This window comes from Phoenix dactylifera, unplaced genomic scaffold, assembly GCF_009389715.1.
Source record: "Phoenix dactylifera cultivar Barhee BC4 unplaced genomic scaffold, palm_55x_up_171113_PBpolish2nd_filt_p 000064F, whole genome shotgun sequence".
Lineage (NCBI taxonomy): Eukaryota > Viridiplantae > Streptophyta > Magnoliopsida > Arecales > Arecaceae > Phoenix > Phoenix dactylifera.
This window is the reverse complement of record NW_024067673.1, coordinates 1,433,475-1,440,632: the sequence shown is the minus strand read 5'-3', so window position 1 is coordinate 1,440,632 and position 7,158 is coordinate 1,433,475.

Sequence of the window (7,158 nt, the reverse complement as noted above, 5' to 3'; positions counted from 1 at the left end):
CGCTTTGTCGGTGAACCCATAGCTGCCCACGGTGGCAGCCACCATGCTGGCCACCACCAGTGGCTGGTGACCCCTTCGCAGGTCGTCGTGATGTCACCCGTGGCGCGTAGCCGGTCCATGGAGCGGCCGGGCTCAGCCGTGGGGTAGCCGAGCCTCCGCCAGCCGTGGGACAACGGGGTCCCAGCCACGGAACCACGTTGTCCCAGCCGCGGGACCGGGGAGGCGAGCTGCAACGAAGCCCCTATGGCGGCCAGCCGTGGGGTGCTCTTTTGGGCGGCGACGTGCGCCCGCGGTGGCGGCGGGCGAGCCGCTTCGGCTCCCTTCCTCCGAGACTGTCGCTGGTCAGCCGCGGCCGCCGCCGCCACGGCCCGACTCCCTCCCGCGTCCGCCGCAGCCTATGCCCCTTCCGGTGCCGCCGGCCTCGCGGGAGGAGAAGAAAAGAGAAGAAGGGAAAGAAGGAAGGAAGGAGAAGATGAGAAGAAAAAAGAAAGGAAAAAGAAAAGAAAAAAAAGAAGAAAAGGGAAGAAAAAGAAGAATAGGGAAAAAAAAGAGAAGAAAAGAAAAAGAAAAGAAAAGAAAAAGAAAAGAAAAGAAAAAGAAAAGAAAAGAAAAAAATAAATAATAAATAAATGCATAAATAAGGAGAAGAAGAGAAGAAAAAAGAAAAGAAAAAAAGAAGAGAAGGAAAGAAAAAAAAAGGAAAAAAAAAGAGAAAAAAAAGAAGAGAAGGAAAGAAAAAGAAAAGAAATAAATAAATAAATGTATAAGTAAATATGCATATAAATGAACGAATAAATAAATAAATAAATATATTTTAATGAAATAAAATAATAAATAAATAAATATATATATTAATAATTATTTAACCAATTTTATTATCTAGCTAGAAAATTTGTTAGAGAGATAAATTGTCATCAGAAGGATGAAAAATAAATTTACACTAATAATTATAACATTTTATATATTTATTATTATATTATACTATAAATATAATATTATATTACATTATATCATAATACATTGATATATTATGTTAAATAATTTAATATTATATTAAATTATTATTCTATAGTACACAATATTATAGTACTATATTATAATAATATTATATTACATTACATTAATATTATACTATATCATATATTTATGTATTAATACATATTATATTTTATTATGCTCTGTTGTATAATATTAGTAATATTCTTTATGGCCATTTTATCAAATAAAAGTACTTTCTCAATTTGTTTACCAAATACATGTTAAAGTGCCACAGCATTTTAGAAATATAGTTACTAAATAACAAATAATTTTACCAAATAGCTCTATTTTTAAGAGCTCTGCTTTCAAAAATTATACTGCCAACAGCTCTCCCAAATTGAGGTTTAGTCGTCAAACACGTGCACGGAAAAAGCGTAAGCTTCTTTTTCTGTGGGGATAAGAATACATGGGGATGTGGGCCCATGTGCAGAGAGGACAAGGATCACTGTAACCAAGCTTCATCCTTTTTTTTTTTTTTTTCTTGTGTTGATGGAAAGGCTTCATCCTTTCTTGCCTTTCAAAGATATGAACTTTTCCTTACGTGTGTACCTTTCCAAACTTTCAACTGACGTCTATAACACTATAATTAGCTTTCTTGTGCAGTTTAACACTTTTTTCTCCTCTTTTTGGCAACAGTGGACGGGCCAACTGTTCGTGTTATTAAAGTTGTGAAATAGGAGCGCATTGAGCAATGGAATAGAGACACCCGGATGGTCAGGAAAGAAACGGTCCCTACCAACACACTACTTCATGATCATTGATCCCAGCAGGGGGAGCCCTACTAACGCACCGGGCCGTACCCTAAAAAGAGTATAGCCCACTCTGTGAAACAATCCCAAAGGACCCTAAGCACCCCACTCCGAACAACCGGAGAGTTGACACCTCTTTGGTTAACTAAAGACAATTTAACCGGAAAAAGAAATCCAAATTATCCTTTTAAACCTGTCTTATGCCCTTCAAGATTTTCATGACAATCAACTCGAGAGAATGTATACTTGTAACCTTGAAGGCTGAATAATGTTATTATACCACCAAATTGCGGTCAGCCCATCGTCCTTGAACAGATTTTGACGTTAGGGGAGTGTGGTCGCAGAACAAAGTCATCTTGCAGAAGTACACATTCGCTTCGAACGTATGGACAAACAGATATTACAAAGGAATACTATTTCTATTGGTTTGAGACGGAAATCGGGATACCAAACTGTCACGCCGTGAACTTAAACTTCGAGTTCGGTATGCAACACGGCCGCACACTCTCTATGGCAGAGCTCTAAAGAATATGAATTATGCAACCTCAATATCTGTAATCAATAACGATCTCAATTCATGCCAAACAATAAAGTTGATCCAATTACAAAATTTGATGATCCAACTAGTATCAGTGACGCTCTATCTAATCATCCCTCCACCTGCGATCTCAAACATAGCCGCATACTATATAACCAGTAACTCTAAAAAAGAGAAAGAGAAAGGAGTTGTGAGTTTTACAACCCAGTAAGAATTTTCATATATCCACACCAACACAACAATATATAAGTTTGAACACCATAAGAAATTATTGCACACATCATGAATTCACAAACTGGCTATAAATAATGCTCGAATAATCAGTATAAAATATATACATCAAATGTCAATAGAAATCCAATCACTCAAGAGTGATATATCATATGACATCTCATGAATCTTCATTATTATTTTTAATGCTTTCCATTCCATTCTTTATTAACTTGATCTGGATTAATTATCTTTTCGACTTTGGGCTAAATCTCGGTCACATTTCTAACCTGTGATGGGAACTAAGAGGATTTTCCTGCCATGCTACCGAAACAAATAGGTGTTGTCCCTACCCCTGTAGGTGATATCTGTGTCATGCATCCATGGACACCCAAGCAAGACATGGCAAGCATCTATGTCCACCACATCACACACAACCTCAAACTTGTAATACCGCCCAATGGATAATGGAACCTTGCACACCTTGTCCACTCTTGTTTCGGCACCCTTCTTAATCCACTCAATCTTGTAAGGAGACGGATGATCTTCGGTCCTCACACTACAAGAAAATACACTTTCAGCGACCACTTTCGGCGACTACATGAATCGTGGTCGCGGCAAATAAGGCTATTTGCGGCCAACATCCTTATTAGTTACTGAATGATTGTCCTACACCGACAAAATGGATATTTGGTCGCGGAAAAGCAAAACCAAGTTGGCGGAGTGGAGGTAAAAGTTTGGCGACTAACGTTTGGTCGCGGATAATAAGGCTATCTGCGACCACCATCCTTGTTAGTTACGGAATAATTATCCTACACCGACGAACTGCATATTTGGTCGCGGAAAAGCAAAACCAAGTTGGCGGGTGGCGGTAAAACTTTGGGCGACTAACGTTTGGTCATGGAAAAAAAGGCTATCTGCGACCAACATCCTTGTTAGTTACGGAATAAATATCTTACACCAACGAAATGCATATTTAGTCACGGAAAAGCAAAACTAAATTGGCACGAGTCCAATATTTCGCGCGGGCTGGAGGTAAAACTTTTGGCGACTAAATTTTGGTCCTTAAAGTTCACCTCCAACGACTAAAAAAAATTTAGTCCAGAAAAACTTTTACAAATCTAATTTTGGTCCTTAAAGTTCCCATAAAATCGAACGATGTTGTGCTAGCCCCTGTAAAATGCTAATTTCTAAGTTCAAAAAAAGAAAAAACTGCTTATTTTCAAACGGTGCCATTTGACATCTTAATTCACTTAGGCATGCTGTTGACCCCTTAATGGATTTTGATGAATACAAAACACTAGAGTATAATTCCATTTATCTTAACAATTTAATTGAGGAATTCATGTGATTAATTGAGAATATTGTTAAGAAATGTCTAGGCAAGTTCCCATAATTTTTATGAATTTATTGAAGAATATTTTGAGTTAAAGAAAACAGATCAGGGACAGCCGAGACGTCTCCGGATAGTTTCAGAGACGTCTCTGGCACAAACAGGAAGAACTGGGACACTTGGAGACGTCCCCGGCACCTGCCGAGTCGTCCCCGCGCTAGTGGAGTCGACTCTCTCAGTAGCGGAGTCGACTCTCTCAGTGGCGGCAGAAAGGCAGTTTTCAAGAGATATGCGCGAGACGTCCCCACAGTAAGCCGAGTCGTCCCCGCAAGTAAAAAGGAGACTTCCCGAGTCGTCCCCAAGATAGCGGAGACGGCTCTCTCAGGGTTTTCCAGAGAATGGTTTTTTGGGTGATAAGGAAGCGGAGTCGACCCTGAGACAGCGGAGTCGTCCCCATGCATAAAGTGCAGACAACCCGAGACGTCCCCTGAAGGAGCGGAGTCGACTCTTTCAGGAAATACCAGAGGACATGTTCTTCGGAGATAAAGAAGCGGAGTCGTCCCCAGATCAGCGGAGTCGTCCCTATTCAAAAAGTACAAACAAGCCGAGACGTCCCCTTAAAGTGCCGAGTCGACCCCAGACAACGTAAAAAGTAAAATCTTGTAGCCGAGACGTCTCTCGTTGAAGCGGAGACGTCCCCGGAGCGCCTGGGACGCGACTGACAACTTTTCAGGTTTGGTTTGAATTTCAAATCCTTTTTACTTTGTCTCTAACGGCTATATTTGTCTTTTTGGGCTATAAAAGGGACCTCTTAAGTGCTTCTCAACAACTCTTCACCAACCCAAAGCTAGATCATTCAAGAGAGAAGTAAGAAAGAAAAGTTCAAGGGAGTGAGTGCATTCAAGTGAAGAAATCAAGTGTTTTCAAGCTTCCCAAGTGATTTCAAGCTCAATCACTCTCGTGCGCTTGGGATTAAAAGCTCACACTCAATCCTACGCGCTCCACATCGGAAGAATCAACATTTCTCACGCTTCCAACGGCAAAAGGATTCTTCCGGGTTCTATTGTTCATAATTGTCATATTTGCTTTTTAGAGCTTTACTTTTCCTTTGTAAACTCTTTCATTGTGGTGCTTGTTCCAGTCAAGGGACTTGGAACAAGGGAAAGGCGTCCCAAGCCTAAGTGAAATTGGGGGTTTTAGGGTTTGTTGTGAGCCCGGTGTAAAACAACGAGTTGGGTAGTAAACTCGCAAAACTACCGTACTGTAATCGTGGATTATAGTGGAAATTCCCAAAGGTGATTTGGGGAGTGGATGTAGGAGCAGTGGAAGCTTCGAACCACTATAAAACCTTGTGTTTGCGATTGACCTTTCTCATTCCTCCTTCTTTACTTTAGTGCATATATTCGTGTGTTTTATTTTTAATTAGTCAAAAGTTTTTAAAACACCCAATTCACCCCCCTCTTGGGTGACCATCTCTGGGCAACAAGTGGTATCAGAGCTGGTGCTCTGTGTATTTCTTGAAAGACCTAACCGTCTTAGCCAAAGATCTAGATGGCAACACCCTTTAACAATGTCCCTGCCGAGGGGCAAGCAACCAATAGACCTCCACTCTTCAATGGGACAAATTATACCTATTGGAAGACTAGAATGAGAATCTTCATTCAAGCACAAGACTATGCCTTGTGGAGGGTTATAGTCAAGGGACCACAAGAACCATCACATGTGGTTAATGGCATTCGAGTTCCCAAATCTGAGGAGGATTGGGATGAGAATGATGATAGGATGGCTCAACTCAATTCTAGAGCCATGAACTCACTATTTTGTTCTTTAGATGTAAATGAGTTCAATAGAGTCTCTACATGTAGTTCCGCTAAGGAAGTATGGGATAGGCTTGAAGTTACCCACGAGGGTACAAATCAAGTCAAAGAGTCCAAAGTGAACATTCTAGTTCACAAATATGAATTGTTTAAGATGGAACCTAATGAAACCATCACATGCATGTTTACACGTTTTACCAAAATTATTAATGGCCTAAAAAGCTTGGGCAAATCTTACACTAACCCCGAACTTGTGAGTAAAATTCTCAGGTCACTGCCAAAAGCATGGGAAGCAAAGGTCACGGTGATTGTAGAAGCCAAAGACCTCAACACTTTGGGGCTAGAACAACTCTTGGGCTCATTGATGACGCATGAGCTCACGATGAAGCAGCATGAAGAAGAGTTGCCAAAGAAAAAGACAATCGCACTCAAGGCTACCTCAAGTGTATGTGAAGAAGAGAGCAGTGAGAGTGAAGAAGAAAGTCAAGATGAGGACTTGGGTTTGATAGTAAGGAAGTTTAAAAAATTCATGAGAAGAAAGAAACCCTTCCCAAGAAAGAAATTTGGAGGGAGAAATGATTGGGAAAAAGAAAAGGAAAAAGAAAGAGACCCAATCGTATGCTATGATTGCAAGAGACCGGGACATATTCGTTCCGAATGCCCTCAATAAAAGAAGTATTTTGGAAAGAAGAAGAAGAAGGCATTGAAGGCAACATGGGATGATAGTGACACATCATCCTCCGAGGAAGAGAAGGAAGAGACCGCCAATCTATGCTTCATGGCGTTCGAAGACGACGAGGTATGTCAAAACCCAACCATAAATTTTACTTTAGAAGAATTATATGAGGCTTTTCAAGAACTTATGGGTGATTGTAGTATGTTAGGAGCAAAGAATAAAGAATTAAAAAGCCTCCAATCAAAAACTAAAGGAAAATATTGAAAACTTATTAATTGAAAAGGAGAGCATTAAAAATATTAACACTACTAACCTAGAAATCAAAAATTCAAAACTGAGCATTGAAAATGAAAAGGCAAAAACACTAATTAAGGAATTAAATCTAAAAGTAAAATCCCTACTCGATAATAATACCTCACTTGCACAAAATGTTGAATCTCTTAAAAAGGATAAGGAAGAACTAGTCAAAGAAAATTTGAATCTTAAGAATGAGGTACATAAATACAAACCAATTGTTGAAAAATTTACACAAAGCTCTAAAAAATTAAATCTTATTCTTTCAAATCAAAGAGCTGTTTTTAATAAAGCCGGATTAGGATATAAAACTAATGAGCAACAAAAGTATCTAAAGAATTTCTTTGTAAAAGCAAAAGACGTAAAAACTGAAAAACCAACATGCTTTCTTTGTGGAAAGAATGGACATAAAGCCTACTCTTGTATTCAAAGAAAAATCCAAACTAACAAGAATACATTTGTAAAGGCTAAAAGCATAACTAAAGTATGGGTGCCTAAGGGAA